At 35.9% G+C, this 23,727-nt stretch overlaps 1 protein-coding gene across 5 annotated transcripts in view; it reads left to right on the forward strand.

The window, feature by feature from the left end:
* snu (ABC-type transporter snustorr) overlaps nt 1-23,727 on the forward strand; it is a 152,262-nt gene that overhangs the window by 66,683 nt on the left and 61,852 nt on the right. The window contains exon 1 of one of the 5 annotated variants that reach the window (XM_028323189.1): nt 20,660-20,682. The exons of the other annotated variants lie outside the window; for them this stretch is intronic. The gene's annotated coding sequence lies outside the window, so the exon portion shown is untranslated. Of the gene's footprint in view, nt 1-20,659; nt 20,683-23,727 lie in introns of those variants that run through there. 5 annotated transcript variants of the gene reach the window in all.

The raw sequence follows: 23,727 nt of genomic DNA on the forward strand, positions 1-23,727 counted from the left end.
AAACGTGGACCTTCAATAATGTTCCTTGATTATTTGATAGGATCTAAGATCTTTTTTGTAAAACGTAACAAACAACACAAAATCAAAGATAATATTGTCTTTGAATGAGTCCAATGTATACTTTTCTTTCACACATTGATTAAAAGTAAAGTGAAAGAAAAGTAGTTTTATTGAGTAAGAATTTGATGTTATTACTTACATAATAAAACAATTAAATTAAAAGTTATAGGTTGTCTGGAAGAGATCGCTTCGTAGCGATAAGACCGCCTAATTGTACCTTATGTGTTCCTTTTCTTTCTGTTTCTTTTTATGTGGTGTGCAATAAAGAGTATTTATTATTATTATTATGTTTGTATGCTTTGGAGCTCACGGGACAAAAGTGGCCCGGTCCTTTATAAGGCTTGCGTGGGGATACAGATCCAACACGTAGAGGCCGTTTTAAGCGCAAAATAATCGACAAAGTATTATTATTATTATACATGTCCACTAGTGATCGAAACCAAGTTAGTTAACGTTTAATTTAGTCCTATTTAATTGTAAATAGCTCTCCAAATTAATATTAATTCGATTTGACAAACTTTCGTTTAGTCGAATTTTCGACTCCAATACAAAAGACATCAACGCGCCACGCGCTCTAGTTCCAACCAAATTAGGGCACGGTAGTGTTCACTTCATTAAGGCCCAGTTTAGTAGTTAAAAATAACCGGTGATTGTTGTTACCAATGGTTAAACATTAACAAAATGTAAACTTATAGTTAAAAATTCAAACTAACCATCGTTTGAAAAACACATTTTGCTGATATTTAGCCGCTCACTTGTCCTTTTTGAGAGTTGACTATTTTCTGCTGCTAAAACATCAGTTCTTGAGTCCATTGCTTCATTTTATTTTTGAATAAATTAAATTAATGCAAAAAAAACGCCACTGAAGATTAGAAATGAATATAAAATTTCTAAAACCTTTAATTTAATTAACGTTTTTTGAAGGTAGTTATAACGTTTTAATATTTTGGGAAGAATGTTTTTTTTTATTTCTCAGTCAAGAGTCAGACTTGTTTCAAGTTACTTATTTCGGGAAATCTCCTAGTTATTAAGTAAGTTAATCAGTTTATATTTCCAAGGCAATTTGTTTTCAAATATACAAGTAATAATTTCAAAAAGTGGTTTAAAAGTAAGTGATGAATACTAAAATATTCGACGTTACCTGACAATAGTCTTTCGCTTTGCATATTTGTTGAAATTAATTAACTTTTCTCTAACTTTTTTGCTTCCTCAAAACAAGTCGTAAAAATCCGTCATTTATTAAAATCTAATTTGAGATACTAAACATTACTGATACATGAAATTCAAATATATTAATTCCTGTTGTTTATTAATATTAATTTCTTTTCGAGGTCATTGCATCCGTATGATATACATAATTCAAAAAACTACTTTTCTGCGTTGATTCTTCTGGTCGTAGAATCATAATATGATAATATGTTGAAGTAGCGACTCCCAAACCTGTTGTCAACTTAGAGCTTCGTAAATAACAGCTTATTTACAACCTCATCTAATCAAGCTGTTAATATTCCGGCGTGCTAGCAAATTACATTACTTTATTGATGTTACTGTGCGTTCGATCTTGAGCCTGACGAGGCTCATGACTCAAATTGAGGCAGTATTTTAAACAAAGAATAGATGAGTGGGGTTAATTAGAATTTTATACAGGTGCTGGTGATTTATGTAAGCTTAAAGAGCAAAATAGTTAATGGCTTGACAAAATACTCGTACTTGTTTAAAATTACATCTAGACACGCGGCAGCGTGTTAAGCCAAGTTCAAGCAAAGGAACTGGTTGAAATTAAATAGAATAAGCTAAAAGCATTCTCCGCCAGTCAACCTTCTCTTTCTACACTTCTTGGGTAATTAAAGATCTTAAGTACGTAATTTACACGATTACAATGTGTAATCTTAGTTCTATGTAAAGTATACCTAATTCCTTTTATAATTGATATTTTTTATGTCATATTAATATAAAATATCATAATTATTACCTATATTGATTTTATTTAAAAAAATATTTCAGTTTAATAATCACTATCTTGTATCAATTATCATAAAACTTGTATACAATAAAAATATTAATTAAATTATCTTAGTAGACTTGTATTATGGCAATTACACAGCGGAAAAATACTCGCTTAAGGATAAATAAATGCTCGTAATCATCAAAGTTAAAATTATTAATTTAAAGTATAGTAATTCCTGCCCATTCCTGTTCTATCATTTAGTACCAAATAAATATTTTTTCTTTCTTTCTTTCTTAATAAACAACAGTATGTATTATCAAATTCGATTTCACATCACCTAAAATTACGTTATTTTTTGCTCTTATCAAGTGTTAACGCAATTAAGCAAGATTTTAATTATTTATGGCCATTTCAACTGTTAAATCTCAAACTACTGGTTCGATTTTAAAAGTTATTTTTGTTTTGTATATCCTATTTATCAAGGAAGGCTTTAGGCTATATAAAAATACCCTACAGCCAATAGTGAGCAGTAAAGAAAAATGTTGCAAAAACGGGAAATATTATTAAAACTATTTTCAGGCGTGCGAATTATGGTTTGAGACATTTATTTCTCTAAAAGAATTACATTCACTTACAAGAGAAATACAAAATTAACCTTAAAACTATAGATTATTTAAAGTTTATACAATTTTAATTGTTTACATTTTAATATTTTTTGCACGAAGCAGACGCGTACAATAGCAGTCACTCGAGTATTAATATAATGGCCATTCGTGGGTACACTAAGAAAACAGTAGTTATAATTCGTAACGACAGGTCCAATTACGTATCGTATTCTAGTTTCTATGAGAATGTTGTACTTAAGTCACTTTTTTTTTTAAAGTTATTTTGATTTTATTTGCTTCAACCATTTTTAGTATTATTAAATTATCATTTTAACAGATTTAATTAAACTCCGAGAATTGGCTCATGAAATAAAGTTTAATTCGCGGGCACAGCTAGTTAACTAAATAAAACAATGGCTCATAAACGACCTGGCCTTACCTCAGGGCTAAAAGGTTCGCAGTATTTGCAGGCAAATCGTTTACAACGTAGCCTCAAATTGTTTACGAAGTAGACTCAAATCGTTTACGACGTAGACTCACATTAGTTGGGCACACATGCCTCGAATAATTCTGTTTGCGATGTTAAATAGGGCTATTAAGGTTTATGGGGTCTGAAGACTTAGTTAAGGTTATATTTGCTATAAATGAGCAATATGAGCATCTTAAAATAGACGCTTGGAGAATTTACTAGTAGAGTCATTGAATTAATGGTTAAAAAGCTGTAGAGTCCAGAAAGTAGTATAGTTATATCAATAAAATAAATTATGTTATGTTCGACAGCTTGAGATTTCTATGTGACTCTCAGAGGGACTCACAAAAATGGTAAAAATATAGCAAGTGCATATAAAGTTTGGGACTTTAGTAGTATTACTTTGGAAGCAGTTAAGAAATAAATTGATAATTCATTCAGACTACATACCTAGTTGTTTTTTGAGAACTAGGAGTATCTTAATTATTTTGTTGTTCTTGTAACACACGAGGACGATGAGGAAAATACAGGTAAATTACTGTACCACCAACTTACATGTTATGTCCATGATTATAGCGAAAAAAAAAACCAGAAAAATTAACCTACATCTTTCGAAAACGCACAAAAAATATTTGTGTACAAATAAGGAAAAGATTACTGTTACGGTTACAATTTTGTAAACAAAAAACTGTTACCTAACCGCCGAACGGTTTAATGCCTCTACTACACGCACTTTTAAAAATTACGCTGTTTGAGTTTGTATCCGATCTGATAGGTTTGTAGCACGAAACTATTTAATTTTGGTCATGAAATAGTAGACTAGGCCTAGCGCTATATTCAGTCAGGGCCCGAGAGTCACCGGGACTTCAGATATAATCTATCTTCTATATAAATAAAAATGAATTGTTGTTCGTTAGTCTGATTAAAACTCGAGAACGGCTGGGCCGATTGAGCTGATTTTGGTTTTAAAATGTTTGTAGTAGTCCAGGGTAGGTCTAAACGGTGAGCAAATACGCGCGCGATATTGTTTTTCTGTGACAGACAAAATTCCACACGGGCGAGTAATAAATAAAATAAAATAAAAAGTATTTAATTCAGATAACAGAGATCCATAAATGTTAGTAAAACTTAGGCTAATGTTAGTATCTTATTTCTAAAACAGACCTCGTCCTGCTGAGCATGTGGCCGATGAGTGGACAATCCCCACTATCGGCTATCTCCTTCAGTACGCTGTGGCAGCTGCCGCGCACTCTGTGCAGTAATGATGCGCACTTTTTGCGCATGATAGCTTCAAAGTTATCTACGCCCTGACATGCTTCAGATTTGTATGCTGTCACGTCATATGTCAATATCACCCCTTCCGTGCCGCTCTCTCCTACCTCAGGCACAGACTGAGTTACTCGTATGTGCTAACAGAACAGAAAAGCTATGAGTCAGTGGTTAGTTCTATTTGGGGTACGGTTTACTGTAAATGTGTTTTTGTTCAATTGTCCGCACGCAGTCTAAACTATTTGAATTAGAACAAGTAGCGCACACGGTTAACTAAGTTTTTAGAAATCTAACTTTTTTATTGACTGATACTTTTCTATAACCTTAGTGCTTCTTCAATTATAGGTTTCCGGATTCTGTTTTTGATAATTCGATGAAGAATTACAGACGGTACTGACTGTAGTATCCGTACGCAATCCATGTCCGGTGTCTGTACAATAAAGTGTTCAATAAATAAAAATATTGAATGAATAGCTTTGCTATGCCCGCGACTTCGTCCTTGTGAAAATAGTTTCAATAATATTTTCCGTTTTTTGCAACATTTTTCCGCCCCGCTGTAGGGTGATGTTATAGCCTAAAATCTACCTCGATAAATGGGCTATCCAACATATTTTTTCAAATTGGGCCAGTCATCATCATCATTCATTTCAGCCATAGGACGTCCACTGCTGAACATAGGCCTCCCCCAATGATTTCCATGTTGATCTATTGTTAGCGGCCTGCGTCCAGCGCTTCCCTGTTACCTTTATGATGTCATCGGTCCACTTACGAAGNTTGTGGGTAGACGTCTCATTCTGCGTTTTCCGGTACGCAGCCTCTACTCCAGAACCTTGCTGCCCCATCGGCCGTCAGTTCTGCGTACTATGTGCCCTGCCCATTGCCAGTAGTTCCTGAGATTTGCGCGTTCAAGGAATCAAACAAACTCTTCAGTTTTATAATATTAGTATAGATTTGCCTTGTCAATTATTGAACACAGTATAAAGTCCGTCGATCGAGCCAGTCCACTGTCGCAAGAGAGCCTTCGGGGCGTGCGCGCGCGCATACAAACTGTGTATCGCAATGTTCAGGGCCGGAGAAACGCGAGTGACCTTTATTGCTTACTTAATTAGGGTGGGTTTTTATCAGAGCTTCCTTATATACTAGACTAGATAAGACATAGTATTTACGACGCAAAAAAATTCAAGATTGACTGAACTCAAGGAGGTCTTTACTAAATTGTGTAAGAGTTATTCTCGTATTTTCATTTTTTGACCGAGGTAAACTTAAATACAAAGTTTATAGCTAATTGTAAGTAGTTTACTGTCTTAATACATACAAGACACGAAAGCTTGAATATAATGAAATAATGACGAATAAATAATTATTTTCATTTTCAATGCACTATTGCATCAAATAACATTAGATGCAGTAAATTGCAAAAAAAAAAGTACAAAATGTTACATGTTTTCTCATATTTTATGCCTCGTGTTATTGAGAAGTTTTTCAGATTTCTGTTATATTCAAGGATCCATGCAAACGTATAACTTCCTATTTCAAATTATATTTTGAACATCCTGCAATTGACTTATTACAATTCCACTACATTTACATGATGTAATAAGTGAGTATAATTTTTGACTATTAGAATTTCATTATATTTGCGTAATAATTATAATCTTTGATTCCCAAACTGCATCAAAAAATTCTCTGAAAAATAGGTACTACAGACACCAACAAATAAAAGTAAATAATTATGATATTTTCATTAAGTTTTATCAAAAGTCCGAATTTGCAACAGCTATTTGATAGTCCCACGTGCTGTCAATAGATTTTTGTTAAAATAATCATCAGTGAAACATTACTAGGTTTTTGATGTTCTTAACTCAAGTAACGTTATACAACTATTCGTCGTTGCTATAGTTAAGAACTCAGCAGCTATATTCCTTGTATGATAGGACAGGATAACTGCCATTAACATGCTTCACCAAGGGCGCTTCGACCTTACATCTGCGGATGCGTTGGCCACACGTTTGGTTAACGTTGGTCTAATAAAGCCAATGTTGGCATATTTGGCCAACGTTATTGGTCATAAGATCTTTTGTAGAACACATTTTAAGTTAAATAACTTACACACTCAAATTATATTTGCAAGTCAAACCAAATTTTTGGTCCCATTGAACTAAATAATACGCGATACACTTGTCTTGATTCCTTAGCCGAACGTTCGACAAACGTTCACGATATTGGTTACATAAGGTTCGGATGTGGTTGATGACACACTTACCCGCTTACCGAGAATGGCAAGGCGACTTTTCGTCGTCGAAAATATTTCGGTCAAGTGCGAGCATGATGTAATGCGCTCTCTCTTTCACTAGACTAGTATAATTAAACTATTTTTAATATCAGAGCTCCGATTTTGCTTGTTCATCTATCGAGCGGTGAATAGGTGGGTTTATAATCAATTTTATGAGTCGCCATAGGCGTCATATCGAGTCTTGTCACCTTAAGAAGTGGGGAATCTTATTTATTTACTTTGCTAAATGTTTTTTTTGTATATTGGACCTCTCTACATAATAATATCTCTATCATTCTGTAAGAAAGCTAATTCAAATTCTTTAATAGTATGTAATGCCTTTTTCAGGGACTTAGACACGTCTCAATATACACACACCGGCAGATTTAGCGGAACGCAAAAAAAAGTATGAAAATAAGGAAAATTACTACTGATCTATGAAATATTTATTATACAAAATAAAGAGATAATTAAAATAAAATAAAATAACATATATTTTTTAAATATTTAGTCGTTTTTATTTAATAAAAAATCATCGAAACGAAATTTCAATTTTTCAGTTTTGAACAAAAATTATAAATTGTGGCCAGATTAAAAATTAGGGTAGCTTATCACTATCCANCCGCCGATTATAAATCAATTTAAACGATTATTTTTTTGTTGAATAGGTATTATCAAAAGGGTGGTTTCATGCGAATTTGAAGAAAATATTTCAGCCCCAAGGGTGGAAAATTGGGGATGAACTTTTTTATACGCAATTTTTAGTTTTTTTTTGTGTTCACGCATTTGAAGTCGGTTTTATTTTTTTTTTAAGTTATTTTGTGTAAACTTCATAAAATATAGAAATAAGGTGTATTTATTAAAATAGGTATAATTACAATAATGATTGATTTATAATAAAAAGTTAAAGAGTTATTCTCGTATTTTCATTTATTGACCGAGGTAAATTTAAATACAAAGTTTATAGCTAATTGTAAGTAGTTTATAATACATACAAGACACGAAAGCTTGAATATAATGAAATAATGACGAATAAATAATTATTTTCATTTTCAATGCACTATTGCATCAAATAACATTAGGTGCAGTAAATTGCAACAAAAAAGTACAAAATGTTACATGTTTTCTCATATTTTATGCCTCGTGTTATTGAGAAGTTTTTCAGATTTCTGTTATATTCAAGGATCCATTCAAATTATATTTTGAACATCCTGCAATTGACTTATTACAATTCCACTACATTTACATGATGTAATAAGTGAGTATAATTTTTGACTATTAGAATTTCATTATATTTGCGTAATAATTATAATCTTTGATTCCCAAACTGCATCAAAAAATTCTCTGAAAAATAGGTACTACAGACAGACAGACACCAACAAATAAAAGTAAATAATTATGATATTTTCATTAAGTTTTATCAAAAGTCCGAATTTGCAACAGCTATTTGATAGTCCCACGTGCTGTCAATAGATTTTTGTTAAAATAATCATCAGTGAAACATTACTAGGTTTTTGATGTTCTTAACTCAATTAACGTTATACAACTATTCGTCGTTGCTATAGTTAAGAACTCAGCAGCTATATTCCTTGTATGATAGGACAGGATAACTGCCATTAACATGCTTCACCAAGGGCGGTTCGACCTTACATCTGCGGATGCGTTGGCCACACGTTTGGTTAACGTTGGTCTAATAGAGCCAATGTTGGCATTTTTGGCCAACGTTATTGGTCGTAAGATCTTTTGTAGAACACATTTTAAGTTAAATAACTTACACACTCAAATTATATTTGCAAGTCAAACCAAATTTTTGGTTGAACTAAAGAATACGCGATACACTTGTCTTGATTTCTTAGCCGAACGTTCGACAAACGTTCACGATATTGGTTACATAAGGTTCGGATGTGGTTGATGACACACTTACCCGCTTACCGAGAATGGCAAGGCGACTTTTCGTCGTCGAAAATATTTCGGTCAAGTGCGGGCATGATGTAATGCGCTCTCTCTTTCACTAGACTACTATAATTAAACTATTTTTAATATCGGAGATCCGATTTTGCTTGTTCATCTATCGAGCGGTGAATAGGTGGGTTTTAATCAATTTCATTACCCGCCATAGGCTTCCAAATCACATTTGTTTATTTTTATTGACTTAACGATTTTTTATTCAAGATTTAACTTCTCTACCATGTCTCTCTAGTTCTCTGATATTAACAAGAGACGATATCTACTTCGGCACTATTTTTTTTTTAATTTACTAACGATGAGATTTTTTATGAAATGATAGGATGAGTGATATTGCAGGCTGAAGGTAGTTTGCAAATAAATAAATTATTGTAGGCCCCGGGGTACGGTTAACCTTACAAGATGTTGCGTCCTTAACTCATCGAGTTAAAGTTCAAGATTACAAAGATATTTGTTGCAAAAACATCAACAATACTGAAAAATATATGATTTTTCTGTATATTTTTTATCAATTTGAACTTGACATATCATCATTACTAAATTGAAGTTTGATATTCTGTAAGTCCCTGGCCACTTGCATCAAGTTTAGGCCAGCCTGCTGCCGGATGTCGTCTGTCTACCGTTTAGGCGGTTTTCCCCTGCCGCGGGTGGAGGTCGGTGGAGGGTTGAAGAGGAGGCCTATGTTCAAAGACGAACCCTCTAAACTTCTAAAGGCTGATATAGATGATAGATTCTGTAAGTATCAGATTACGAGTATACACAAAGCAGCAGTATCTATAATCCTAACTACTATTATAAATGCGAANAGAACATAGGATAGTTTTTATCCCGGTTTTTGAAACAGGGACGCGCGCGATAAAGTTTTTCTGTGACAGACAAAATTCCACGCGGGCGAAGCCGCGGGCGGAAAGCTAGTCAAAATCATAAGAATAAGAAATTTATTCATAATGTTCGTTACATGGCAAATTTTCAATATATTTTCTTATTAATAATAAACAATTGCAGTATTAATAAGAAAGAAATACTCATCATGTCCAAATAAATTAATAATACAAATAGAATTAATGTCAATTAAATGTCAACATAAATAATGGGTAACAGTGTCAATAATAATTAAATTCCAAACAGTTCGTCAATTTTATAGAACGCCTGCTCGATCAACCACTTATTTTGTAATTGAAATTTGAAAAAATGGAGTGATACCGCTTCTATCACTATTTTAGGCAAACGGTTGTATACTTTAGGCCCCAATACGTGCGTCAAAGAGTCAGACATAGATGTAGTAGATTTCGTAGTCATAGATGTAGTATTCTATTCATAAGTCAATTTACTTGCCTACAGCGCGCTACAAATTCTATAACTCCTTAACAATAACAAAGGCTAAAAAATGACCCAGTTCTAAGATTATTGAACTTCAGCTAAGGTCGAGGAACCTAACACAAGTATTATAACCAAAGTATACGCACAACGTTCGCACTTTTTGTGCCACGGAAAGTTCCACTCGAGTTTAATTTAACCGAGGCTATATTTAGAATCGATTTAGGTTGCATCGACGTATGAAGAATTTAATAACATCCTGTTTATCAAATACATTAGCAGCCAATACTAGGCTGCTGTGTTTTAGGTGCTCTGAGTGGAATATAGATCGAATATGTCGTAAAAATAAATTTAATTCCACTTGAACACCTGCCCAAAATATCGATAGGTGCTATTTGTGCAGGTGCTATTTGAGCAGGTGCTCAAAGTGGAGAGAGAGTGTTGGCTGCTAATGTATTTGATAAACAGGATGTTATTAAATTCTTCAATATGGCTATGTTGCCGTGGTACTCTTGATAAGGTTTATACAGGAGCTATTTTTTAAAGTTTTCTCAGTAATCCCAAAAAGACATCGAAATAGCTTCTGTAAGGTTATGTTGCCCTAGTACTTTTGGGGTGAGATCAATAACGTCCTTTCTAACTAAATTAGCAGCCAACACTAGGCTGCTGTGTTGTAGGTGCTCTAAGTGGAATAGGTACTTCGTAAAAATATTTTTCACTTAGAGCACCTGCCCAAAATACCGATAGGTGCTCTAAGTGAAATAGGCCAGGTGCTATTCATGCAGGTGCTATTCATGCAGGTGCTATTTGAACTGGTGCTCAGAGTGGAATACGTCCATTCCAAGATTGAATAAGTTACACGCTTATTAATATCTTGTTAAACCACTCTTACAAGTTGCTCTGTTCATTTACTTTTACTCGAAATAATTTCATATCAAATGAAAGGAAAGTTTAGAATATTGGAGTTCGTAATTATTGGATTTATATCGAACACGTCATGTTGATCAATTTGTATTAAGTGTAAATAGCACACAATCTGAAAATATCACATATTAAAATCGAAGATAACATAAATTGTTAAATAAGTTCGTTCCACTATTATAATTGGCTAGCTTCAGTTGCAGAAGATGAAAGCACGGCATCTTATACAGTTGTAATTGGATCCATTTTCCAACAAAAAATAATGTCTGCTGTACTGTTGTCCTTAGAAGACTAATGCCCGTATTCACAAACATCTATGTGGTCTCACAGTCTGCGTGGAGTCACAAGGTGTCACTTAGAACCAATCATAGATGTCTATTCAACGCTGTGCGTCCGATTTGCTGCTTCACTTAAGCAAGCATTGTTTGTGAATACGGGCATAGGTACTTCTTCGATTAATTAGAACACGTATGCTATTCATCACTTTTCTCACGCCAAAACAAATGAGAACTGGGCCACTCTCAAATCGATCTGTCATCGAATCATTACGATCGATTTCTGTCCAACAATGGCCGCCGACTGGCGGAAGCTGGGTCGATCATGACCCACTGAGTTGCATAAGAGTTATCACAGTGATATAACAGTTACCTACTACGCTATTTGCGTAGGTTTAGGTCTATCTGTCTCCGTCGCTCATGCGGGCATCTCGCTTTGCGTGAGAGGGACAGCAATATTTGGAACTGCATCACGTTTTTCGGAGTAAACCCGCTGGTGCTGCGCTTGCGACACGTAGGGGCGGCTAGTGGACCACGTGTCTTGGTCACGTGATCTGGCGAAGTTAACAGCACTTCAGGCTATACCATTTTATTGCAAAGTACTACTACATAAGATAACTTAATGTTTAGTTAGGTTGATGCCGTTGTCCTATAGCCACGTGAAAGAGAGTGGGTCTTTTGACTATGGAAGGCTTTTAAAACGTGCTTTTACACTGCTTGTTCAACTAAAATAGTATATGAGAGTTAGAAGCGAGCTTATTGGCCGAGTCTTCCGTTGGCTATGCATTACCTACTTGAAAAATCTTAATATTAATATATAAAAATATAATTTTTAGTTACGTATTTGAACCTTGATTGGGTATGATTAAATTGTTGTTATCTCAGTCAGTGTGTGTAGTTGCTTTTATCAGCGTGTTTAAGAACTTCAGATTTTGAAGACTTTGTATTTCAACTACAGAAAGCATTTAATATTATGAATGAAAGTCCACTTCCCACCGCGTCGTGTGTCTTTACTAAGAATAGACATTAATTGCTAGTAGCTCTTAAATTTTATCTCCTTTGCATAACACTCTTCCTTATTACACGCGTCTATTCTTTATACAAACTATGTCAATAGCGTATCTCTCATAACACCATTACAATGCATGTACAAGCTGAATGAACGCGGTGATTTTATATTAAACTTTATAATCGATGGATAGAGTTGGTTTTTAATTGAACTTCATGCAATTAAGATGTGCTTAAAACGTACGTAATAACTATGTAAGTTTTTTTTACTTATCTAGTATCTACTATGTTATTTAGTTAGTTTCCTTGTTCCGTTAAGTTCCTCTTCACAGTATTTTAAAAGTATTGAAATTACCAAATTAAACCAAGTTTTTGGCAATATCTACAGAAAGAGATTTCCATAAAAAATCAAATCAATAGGCTGTTAGTTATTTCAATAAAAATAATCCATGCTCAAGTGGCAGTGGGCGGGGCACCATAGCTCGTAGAGACGATGGCCGTTGGGGCAGAAAAGTTCTCGAGTGGCGACCACGGGCTGGAAGACGTAGCGTGGGCAGGCCTCCTACTAGGTGGACCGACGATCTGGTAAAGTTCGCGGGAAGAGCCTGGATGCGGGCAGCGCAGGACCGTGCATTGTGGAAAACCTTGGAGGAGGCCTTTGTCCAGCAGTGGACGTCATTTGGCTGAAACGAACGAACAAACGAACGAATCCATGCTCCCATGCCGTGACGCTCTCGTTTTTTCAAGTAAATGCATTACGTATCTAACACCAACATAGGCACTGTGTTCGAAGAGCTTACTTTTTTCTTGCACCTCTTCATTACCTGTTCAATACTAATAAGCAGCTATTCTCTACAATACTACCATAATAGATCAAGAAGTCAGTAGGTTTCAAAATCAAAATCTTAGGCCGTTTTAAGGGAACTTACATACTTCCCAAATATAGCTTGCCCTATCACCACTTCGGGACAAAATATTGGCTGGTGTTGAGAAGCAGAAAAACCGTTGGGATATTGTCGCCTAGCTCTAGCAGATTTCCTCTCGATCTGATGCGGGGGAGGGAATCATTTTAGGATAGGGAATAACTGGATTGAAATCCAAATACCTCTGGTAAATTAGAGGAGATCGTACTCCTACATGACCATGACCATGACCTGATGCTAATCATAATGATGATGAAAAATCTTCTAGCATTTATCTTGTGTCTAACTAATGACTGTAAAAGATTTGTCACTGGATACGATCTGCGATCAGGTCAAAGTGAATTCAGACCGCATAATGTATGATTACTTTGGCCCGCAGACCGCATCCAGTGAATTCCAATGTAGCGAATCCTCTAAACACGAAAAAAAAAAATTTCTGCTTCTGCTGCTTGATGTAGCGTGTCTTCTGTATAACCCTGTACCGTGGTGCAGCAGAATCCATAGTTTTTCGCTATTTCCCACAGCGCCTCGACGATCGGTTCCCTGTCTCGCGGCACAGTTGTGTTTGCGCAAGCAGTGAAAGGGGCGCTTAAATGTCAGTGCTGTAATGTGAACGATGTAGTTATTGTTGGATTGTTCTACTAGGATTATGAACTACCACTTATGCCTAAAATATAATACTTGCTATAGCCACAGGGCGTCCACTGCTGAACATAGGCCTCCCCCAATGATTTTCACTTAGCCCGGTTGGTAACGGCCTGCATTCAGCGCCTACCTTTATGAGGTCGTCAGTTCACATAATGGGTGGACGTCGCAAGCTACGTTTTCCGGAAAACCGGAAAAAATACAATGATAGTGTTATTTTCTTGTAGTTTAACCGTAACACAAATTCACTATTCGTTTCTAATCAAATAACTGGCCTGTAGTTAAAATATCAGCCACTTTAAAATTCATGTTTGTTTGACTAAAATGTTGATTTCAATTTTTTTAGATTGAGACACTTACCCTGGCAATAATTGATTGTAATGTAACTTTGTATATTCAAACTAGGTAACAACATAATGTTATTATTAAAGCTAGTCACTGATAGAGTCATAAATAACCATGCTGGGCATTCAATTAGGTGCCAACTAAACATTAAGATATACAAAGTAAGGCTGGTGATTACCACAACCACAAGCAATACGTTACTGAGGTTTTTGTGATAGCACTCGTTCAAGTTAATAATAAGTATTAAGGAAATATACGTCTCACAAATAAAAATTGCTAATTTTACTTTTCACAAACTAGTTTTTTAAGCTTGAAAAAATCAACTGCTACAGGTGGGAATTGAACCCAGGACCTTTAGCTTGCCGGGTGATCAACATCGCACAGTGGTATTGCCCTTAAACGGCAGAGAAGTCGCCCGACGGCGAAAGGTCATGGGTGATTTTTCCACCTGAAGCAGCCGTTCTCAGATTAAAAGATTTTCAAGACCTAATTGTCAAAAAATAAATGTGTTGATGTTATGGAGTACTTCATCTATACTTATAATAAATCNGTGGTGATCAGATCAAATGAAGGTGCTTTACGAGGGTCCATTTTGGCTATTTCTTTAGCTTAGCCAACTCTCTTAGCGTTCGTTCATTCGTTTCAGCCGAAAGACGTCCACTGCTGGACAAAGTGGACAAAGGCCTCCCCCAAAGACTGGTCCTGCGCCGCTCACATCCAGGTACCTTCCGCGACCTTCACCAAATCGTCGGTCCACCTAGTGGGAGGCCTGCCTACGCTACGTCTTCCGGCTCGTGGTTGCCACTCAAGAACTTTCCTGCCCCAGTCGCCATTAGCCTCTCTTAGCGTAGTAGGAATCAATCTTCTACTTTTAACTTGAGGAGGGTAAGCGGAAACATGGCGGTCAACTCCTCAGATAGGTACAAAGATGTCCAGAAGCAGCATATGAAAAGATGCAAAATGGGCCTTCTCAAATCACAATGGGAAGGTTTGGGAGCATAGCGCCTAGAATGGCGGGAGATTGTGAAGAGGCGAGTCCGCGAGTTCAAAGTGCAGCGCACACCTGAACTCGACGCGAAACGCGATGATGCAAATCTCGTCCATCTGCGGCGTGTTCAGATACTCTCAATGTGCGAGAAGTTTGCCGCGAAGATCGGCTATGTAAGCTATCTTCAGGCGCACCAGCGCCGCCAAGACAGCTAAGTCGAAGTGGTCACCATGACCGAAATTGGTCGAAAGAATCATCATTATCAGTAGGAATCAAAGGCAGGCATAGCTGCAAGTCTCGGATCAAGTTCAATACTTGATCTTATTTTTTTTAATTGAATTGTGGATTTTTTGGTTTATCTGTGTCGTTAGGTTTAAATAAACCGGCTTGTAATGTAGCAAAGGTCTGAGATTTTTCTTGTCAGTTCGCACTCATGTATTACCGAACCTAATAGGCGGAGAACACTTTGAGTGATTTTGTGTACTTTGTTGCCTTCCAGAGTTTGTGTTTGTGGTTCCCATTTGCATTCTGAGACATATTTGCCAATCTCTGTATGAGTGATTCTCTTAAAGTATAGTCCAATAATGTAGGTTGTCTGCCAGACGAAGGCGGCGATTTTTTTCTTGACAGCAAGAGGCAGCGGATTTACTAGACCCAGCAGCAACTTGAATAATGTACTGAATTAACTGTTAATATAGTTAGTATGAAGTTATTCAATCAATTTATTAGTATATCAACGGCACTAAGTTCGCCATGTGTACCAATTTATATGGCATTAAAGAATAAATATTATAGTTAGTTCTTCTGCGTTGGAAACACGAATCTAGAATGACAGTAACTGTAGGAGTGAAATAAATTGCAAATACCTAGTTGGTACAATATCAGTATCGGCGCGCCGACAGCTGGTCGTCGGCGGCGGCGGCGTGAAAAAATTCGCGGCGGCGGCGGCGCGCCGGCGTGGCGCCCACCTCTAATCGTGAGGGCATACTTTCAGGAAAACTGAAAATTCAAAATTTTTTAAAGTATTTTTCTAATCTTATTTAAACTCTAAAATAACCCCTAAGTAAAGTTTTATTAAAATATTGACACTTTTTTATTCTCGTGTGTAAAGGGATACATAGTCAGTTCTTATGTAGTTGCAAAAAGAACGATTTTGCAACAAAAATTTCGACTGTAACTGACTATGCTGTCAAAAAGAGTGCGATTTTGAATATTTTACCCACATAATTTATTGTAAATATGTCGGTTAGTTTAGATACTTAGCCCGTATTCTTGTCTAGTTAGTCAAGTAGTCAAAAATAGGGACCGTAAACAGTCTACTAACCTATTCTGGTGTCATCTACGATTCATCCACTTTTCTACGCGACTTCCCCATAGTCTCGTACAGCATGCAGCAGTGCGCTTGTTTGCCAACTTAATGGACTATTTATTGATTTCAAATAAACTAACAACCCATTTTTTCCAGTTATTTGATAATTTTATTGGGTCCTGTAAAATGTTTTGAGACTATTTTGTGTACTTTTTATGGCCAGTGATACACTGAAGACTATACGAGTATCTCAACTATTACAGAAAGTATTATGAATGAAAGTCCACTTCCCACCGCATCGTGTGTCTTTACTAAGAATAGACATTAATTGCTAGTAGCTCTTAAATTTTATCTCCTTTGCATAATACTCTTCCTTATTACACACGTCTATTCTTTATACAAACTATGTCAATAGCGTATCTCTCATAACACCATTACAATGCATGTACAAGCTGAATGAAGGCGGTTATTTTATATTGACCTGTATTAACTATGGATAGAGCTGGTTTTTAATTGAACTTCATGCAATTAAGATGTGCTTAAAACGTACGTAATAACTATGTAAGTTTTTTTTTACTTAGCTACTATGTTATTTAGTTAGTTTCCTTGTTCCGTTAAGTTCCTCTTCACAGTAATTTAAAAGTGTTAAAATTACCAAATAATACCAATTTTTTTGCAATACTGTCAAATCAAAAAGGTAGAGATTTCCATTAAAAAATCAAATCAATAGGCTGTTATTTAAATAAAAATAATCCATGCTCCCATGCCGTGACGCTCTCGTTTTTCCAAGTAAATGCATTACGTATCTAACACTAACATAGGCACTGTGTTCGAAGAGCTTACTTTTTTCTTGCGCCTCTTCATTACTTGTTCGATACTAATAAGCAGCTATTCTCTACAATACTACCATAATAGATCAAGAAGTCAGTAGGTTTCAAAATCAAAATCTTAGGCCCTTTTCAGGGAACTTATTTACTTCCCAAATATAGCTTGCCCTACCACCACTTCGGGACAAAATATTGGCTGGTGTTGAGAAGTAGAGAAACCATTGGGATATGGTGGCATGTAGAAGATTGCCTCCCGATCTGATGCGGGGGAGGGAATCATTTTAGGATAGGGAATAACTGGATTGAAATCCAAATGCCTCTGGTAAATTAGAGAAGATCGTGCTCCTACATGACCATAACCATGACCATGACCTGATGCTAATAATAATGATAATGATAATGAAAAATCTAACTAGTGACTGTAAAAGATTTGTCATACCTAATGAATTCGGTCTGCAGTCAGGTCAAAGTGAATTCAGACTTCATCATGTATGATTACTTTGGCCCGCAGACCGCATCCAGAGAATTCCAGTGTAGCGAATCCTTTAAACACAAAAAAAAACATTCTGCTTCTGCTGCTTGATGTAGCGTATCTTCTGTATACCCCTATACTGTGGTGCAGCAGAATCCACAGTTTTTCGCTATTTCCCACAGCGCCTCGACGATCGGTTCCCTGTCTCGCGGCACAGTTGTGTTTGCGCAAGCAGTGAAAGGGGCGCTTAAATGTCAGTGCTGTAATGTGAACGATGTAGTTATTGTTGGATTGTTCTATTAGGATTATGAACTACCACTTATGCCTAAAATATTGTACTTGAGGCCATTTGATCCGTAGTTATCACGATCAATGACACTAATCATACATTGACACCAATGGACGAATTTCTGTACCAAATTTCAGCGTTTTTTAAAGCGTACTTTACAGCTAAAAGCACCATTACAATGGCAGTTTTTGACTATTAGTTTCTAATCAAATAATTGGCCTGTAGTTAAAATGTGAGCCACTTTCAAGTTCATGTTTATTGGACTTCTATTGAAGTCAACTATGTTTGAGAATGTGGCATTTGCCCTATAAATAATTGATTGTGACTTTGTATTCAAACTACCTAACAACATACCTAATGCTAGTATTAGAGCTAGTCACTGTTCAATTAGGTGCCAACTAAACATTAAGATATACAAAGTAAGGCTGGTGATTACCACAACCACAAGCAATACGTTACTGAGGTTTTTGTGATAGCACTCGTTCAAGTTAATAATTAGTATTAAGGAAATATACGTCTCACAAATAAAAATTGGTAATTTTACTTTTCACAAACTAGTTTTTTAAGCTTGATTAAATCGACTGCTCCAGGTGGGAATTGCACCCAAGACCTTTAGCTTGCCGGGTGATCAACATCGCACAGTAGTATTGCCCTTAAACGGCAGAGAAGTCGCTCGACGGCGAAAGGTCATGGGTGATTTTTCCACCTGAGGCAGCCGTTCTCAGATTAAGAGATTTTCAAGACCTAATTGTCAAAAAATAAATGTGTTGCTGTTAGGGAGTACTTCATCTATACTAATATTATAAATGCGAAAGTAACTCTGTCTGTCTGTCTTGCTTTCACGCCTAAACCACTAAACCGATTTTGATGAAATTTGCATAGTAATAGTTTGAGTCCCGGGAAAGGACATAGGATAGTTTTTAACCCGGTTTTTGAAACAGGGATGCGCGCGATAAAGTTTTTCTGTGACAGACAAAATTCCACGCGGGCGAAGTCGCGGGCGGAAAGCTAGAAGATTAATAAATAAATTAGTATGATATGTTATCATTAGGTCAATTAAGTTTCCACTGCAGGAACACGATTCTCTAATTTATTCAGCATATGGAGAATTGGCCTATACTTCTCTCGCTGAGCAGAAAGCCAATAAAAAAAAACTCACAAAACTCTCAAACTCATTTATTTTTACAAATAGGCTTTTAAAAAGCACTTTTACACGTCCCAGTATTAACCCTACCACTGCTTCGGGACAATAAATGGGCCAGTGCTGAGAAGAAGCAGCGCAAGAAACTCAGTCACTACTACTACTATAAATATGTATTTATGGTTATTAGAAATCTTTCCTTTGAACTCTACGATATAATTATACAATCTATTATTAACTTTTCGCGCAAGAAGTGTAGGCAAACGTCACGTTGTATGATTCACGTGGCAACTGACCCGAGAGGTAGGGTTTATGCCATTAAAATACAATGGAAATGTACTTGGTAGGTATTATGTGAAGAATTGACGATGGGTAAAAAATTTTGATTAAAGTTAGTCTTTATATACTTTTTTCAGACTTTCCAATTTAAGTAAGGCAGGTAGTCTGAAAGTGCCACATGCCAAAATTAAAAAGAAAATCAAAATGAAACATACTTATCTTTATTTTTTTAAATAAATTTTAAATAAGTTGTTTGAGAAGCGATTGTATTCGCTAAGAAATTTTAATATCTTTATTTGTTTACACTAATTTAATTAGTTATTACAAATCGTCTATGCCTATGCTCTTAAGGAGCTTTTACATATCTCATAATTTTTTTGGCCTACCAGCTAACAGTGTTTTGAGATAAATATATGGCGATAGCTGAAAAGAACCCTTATAAACTTCTTGTTTGACAGATAAGTGCTGTTCCTTTACGATCTTGATGATGATCCCTTTATATTCACTAACTAAAAGCTCTGGCATACAGCCTTTGACTCGGGTTAGTAGTAGTTTATTGAACCTCTTTTTTGAACTAGTAGTATGCGATTACTAGTTCTCAAAGGGGTCGATTCGCACGCAATTTTAATACTTTTGATACATCCGGGCGAAACGCCTACTAAAAACAATATTATTGAAAGGGGACGTTTTGCACATTCGTGCGAAGGAAAATCGTACGAAACTACTACTAACCCTTGACTCTAATGTCCAACACATTTCCAAAGAGTTTGCCACCCTAAGTAAAGTTCTTATCGCATCACGTTAACGCGCATTAATTTTCCAATAGTGAGTCCCATCTGAGATTCGAACTCAGCCTCTGTGATAATAGTCCAGCTAACAACCAGCATAGAGACGTACAATCAATAAATATTCTCATGCATCCTCGATCCTTCTCACACTACGCCTCTATTGTTCAACTTTAATCAATAGTCATTATTGTTAAATGCTTCTCTAAGCAGACATTAGTCTAAGCAGTATTTACAGTAATAGTAACTAAAGGTATAAGTGCCCCGGCATAATTGTTGAAATGCTTTTTACACCACCCACGTGTAGGGTCAGATAGGTCTTAAACAACAAGTGGCAAGGACACTTGCTTTGAGCAAAAACTATTGAAACACTCGCAACTTCTCTGGCGTTTCGTATGAATTATGGATCCATTATGTCAGTTACACCCACCAAGTGTAGATGTCAGTGAAAAGTGCTCCTCCGTGGAAATCTGAGGGAGTAGTGTAGTGTTTGGAGTAATTTAAAGTTGAAAAGTACACGGATTTTTTATTAATCTGGCTGGATTGTTTGGCCCGTTCGGGATTAAAAACGTAAGTGAATGTATTTGCTTTGTATCTATTTCCAAGTAAATAATAAGAGTTATAGAGTTCTATCCCATAATCCTATGGAAGTTCTATAAAGTCTAGAGTATTGAACAAAAATTATAGGTTTATTTACTTTCCTCATATAAATCTTGACACCCCACAGAAATGGGATGACGTGCGTTCAGATTTTCCGGGAAACTTTTGAAATTTTTCTCATCGCACAGGGTGACATACGAACCAATCACAGAACTGTATTCAACGCAGTGCGTTCGATTTGCTGCTTCACTTAAGCAAGCATCGTTTGTGAACTGGCGTTATAACTTGTCTTCCTTCTTTGTTTTTCTTATGAACTAACGCATTAACCTCGGGTTTGTTTTCCTCGCTGTATTATTTGTCTTAGGTACTCAAATATAAATGTACAGACGATAGCATCTTACATAGTGGTATTAAGTACTACTTTTCAATAAAAATGTTTAGTATGATGTGCTGATGATTGTAAGTGGCTTGTCTCGCCACGATTTGTTGTTTGGCGTACATTTGACGTCATTGCAACTTATGACTGCGCAAAGGTCCGTCATTTAACAGGTTATTAACAGGTTAACAGCTATTGAAATATTAACTTTAGTGCGTTAGTTAATTAACGTTAGATAATTAGGAAAACAACTTAAGTTATAGTTGGAACTCCTCTAAGCAACCAAATGTATAATCTCAGTCTAAGAAAATATCTTTATCTTTTCTAATGAAGTGGGAAATGGAGAAGGATGTACTGAGAAGTACTACAAGAGTCTATATCCTTGACTCAGTGACTACATCCAGACACAGACCAATTTAGACTAGGAATCGAACCGTATTTATAAGCTGACGACGCGACTCCACTTTACCACTGGGCTTCTGGAATATAACAAGGCCCTTACTTACCACGAGTTTTTATTAAACGTTATTGCTAGCAAGTGTGTCAAAAAATCTGTGAAGATTTCAGTTCTTGAAAGTAACCTATAGGGCGCTCTACAATCTGTCATACATTTCCTATCTTTTTTATACAGTCGCTAGCGAGCACACCTAATGTAAACTCATGGTAAGCACACAGTATTCGACCATCTTACCTGTTAAGCCCGTTTTCCACCGCCCGGTTTAACTGGAGAAATGTTTTGAATAACGAATCAGATCTCATTCTGTCAATGTCCTTAAATCTGAATGACATCTGATTGGTTGTNTAGGTTGTTCAAAACATTTATCTGCTTTACCTTGGTGGAAACCAGGCCTTAGATCATGGTGGTGGTAACCACATCCTTTGCAAAATTAAAAAAAAAAACCATCGCGGGAATCTTCAACCAAACACTTTTACCCCAAGGTCACACATGCTCGGTCAGCATTCAGCACATACCCCGACGTGCCGTCAGCTGGCGAACAGCCAGTTACTGACTCATGCGCAGCACGTCTGCCCAGTCAGCACTCGCATTGTTGCATTGTTTTGATTGTAGGTTCGATTGTTGTTTGTTTTAGTGTAGTATTCTCACACTACGGTTTGAGTACTCTGCAATTAAATACTTAGGTCGAGTTGCACCATCTTACTTTAACATCAACTATAACCACAACTTTTGTTTTTTGTATGTAATTTGACAGATTTTTGACGTTTGTCAAAGTTATTATGAGTATAGTTTGTGAAAACATTTTGCGGTTGTCAGAGAATGACTATGAATACGAATATTTTGTGAAATTGGGAAACTTATTCGGAAGTATTTGAAAGAAGTTATTTCTAGGTTAAATTCGGTTTTGAAAAACGTTACTTCGTTTTAGTTTCAGCTAGTTCAATTTTGCAACTCCATAATAATTAAAATTCAAATATTTTTTTCGAAAATCAGGCGTCATAGTTTAGTAAAACCTAACTTGTACTTATGGTTCATAGTATTATTCAATTTTGCCTTCATGAGGGTTCAATCTTTGTTATACGATGACGAATTTTATCCTGCTCATATGTTTAAAAAATATACTTTTCTAAAAATATTCACTTGATTTTCATAATGAATAACGATGACGATGTCGACTTTGAACTTGTCACCTGAGCCTTGGTAACGCTGCTAAGGTTGCTGTAATGTACGTCATGTACGCTGGGTTGTATAATATTGACGATAAACAACGCCACCGTAGTCTCAGAGTGAAGAATAGGCAGTCGGAAATCAAATATGAAAGAAAAATTTACTACCTTGCTAAATTTTTTAGTTTTAAAATTTCTTTATTGACATAAATACATAACAAGTGAATAACAAAGATAATGTATCTACATTGCTACAACTTTAATATTCGCTAAAAGTTAATCTTACCAGGCTACAAGCGCCTCCAAAGATTTTACACACCAATGTTCATACTGATAAAACGTATTGTAAATGCTAAATTAATCAATAAACTAGATGCAACATTTTTGTGATAAACATTGCTTATTGCTATCTATTTTACTAAACCTATTTGCTTCACTGAGAATGAAATAAAATAAGTAAAATTCCTCACACGTAGACAAGCGTTTGGTTTTAGTTGGCCGATAGATAAAATAAAATAAAATAGTTTGGTGGACTTCCAATTTGTTTGTATAAGGAATCGGCCGATACCAAATCGGTGTAATGTGCGCACTTCCATACATGTTCATACTGATTATTTTGCTCGACCGAACTATCAGCCGACTAAAAGTCGGTGGTTTGCGGGGTGTCTAAGCCCAACCGAACAACACTATAAGTAATGTATGTTCTTTATTTCTACTTTTGGTCAATTTCACTTTCATTTCACCTCACTTTACATTATGCTATGTACGAGGGGCATGTGATACGTAGGTACCCAAAATTTACACTTTTATGAGAAAGAAAAACAACGTACAAAACAATTTTCGCGACGTTCCATGTTTCATAGAAATGTGAAAGAACCTTTAGTTTTGTGACAAGCCAGCGCAACAGAAGTACCAAACAAGTACCTGCTGTATACACGTTCCACGCACGTTTCGTAACAATGTGATTAAGTGACAGAACCTTTAATTTTATGACAAACCAGCTCAACAGAAGTGCC

The sequence above is a fragment of the Ostrinia furnacalis genome, unplaced genomic scaffold, assembly GCF_004193835.3.
Source record: "Ostrinia furnacalis isolate ACB-3 unplaced genomic scaffold, ASM419383v2 OfSCF0620, whole genome shotgun sequence".
Taxonomy (NCBI): Eukaryota; Metazoa; Arthropoda; class Insecta; order Lepidoptera; family Crambidae; genus Ostrinia; species Ostrinia furnacalis.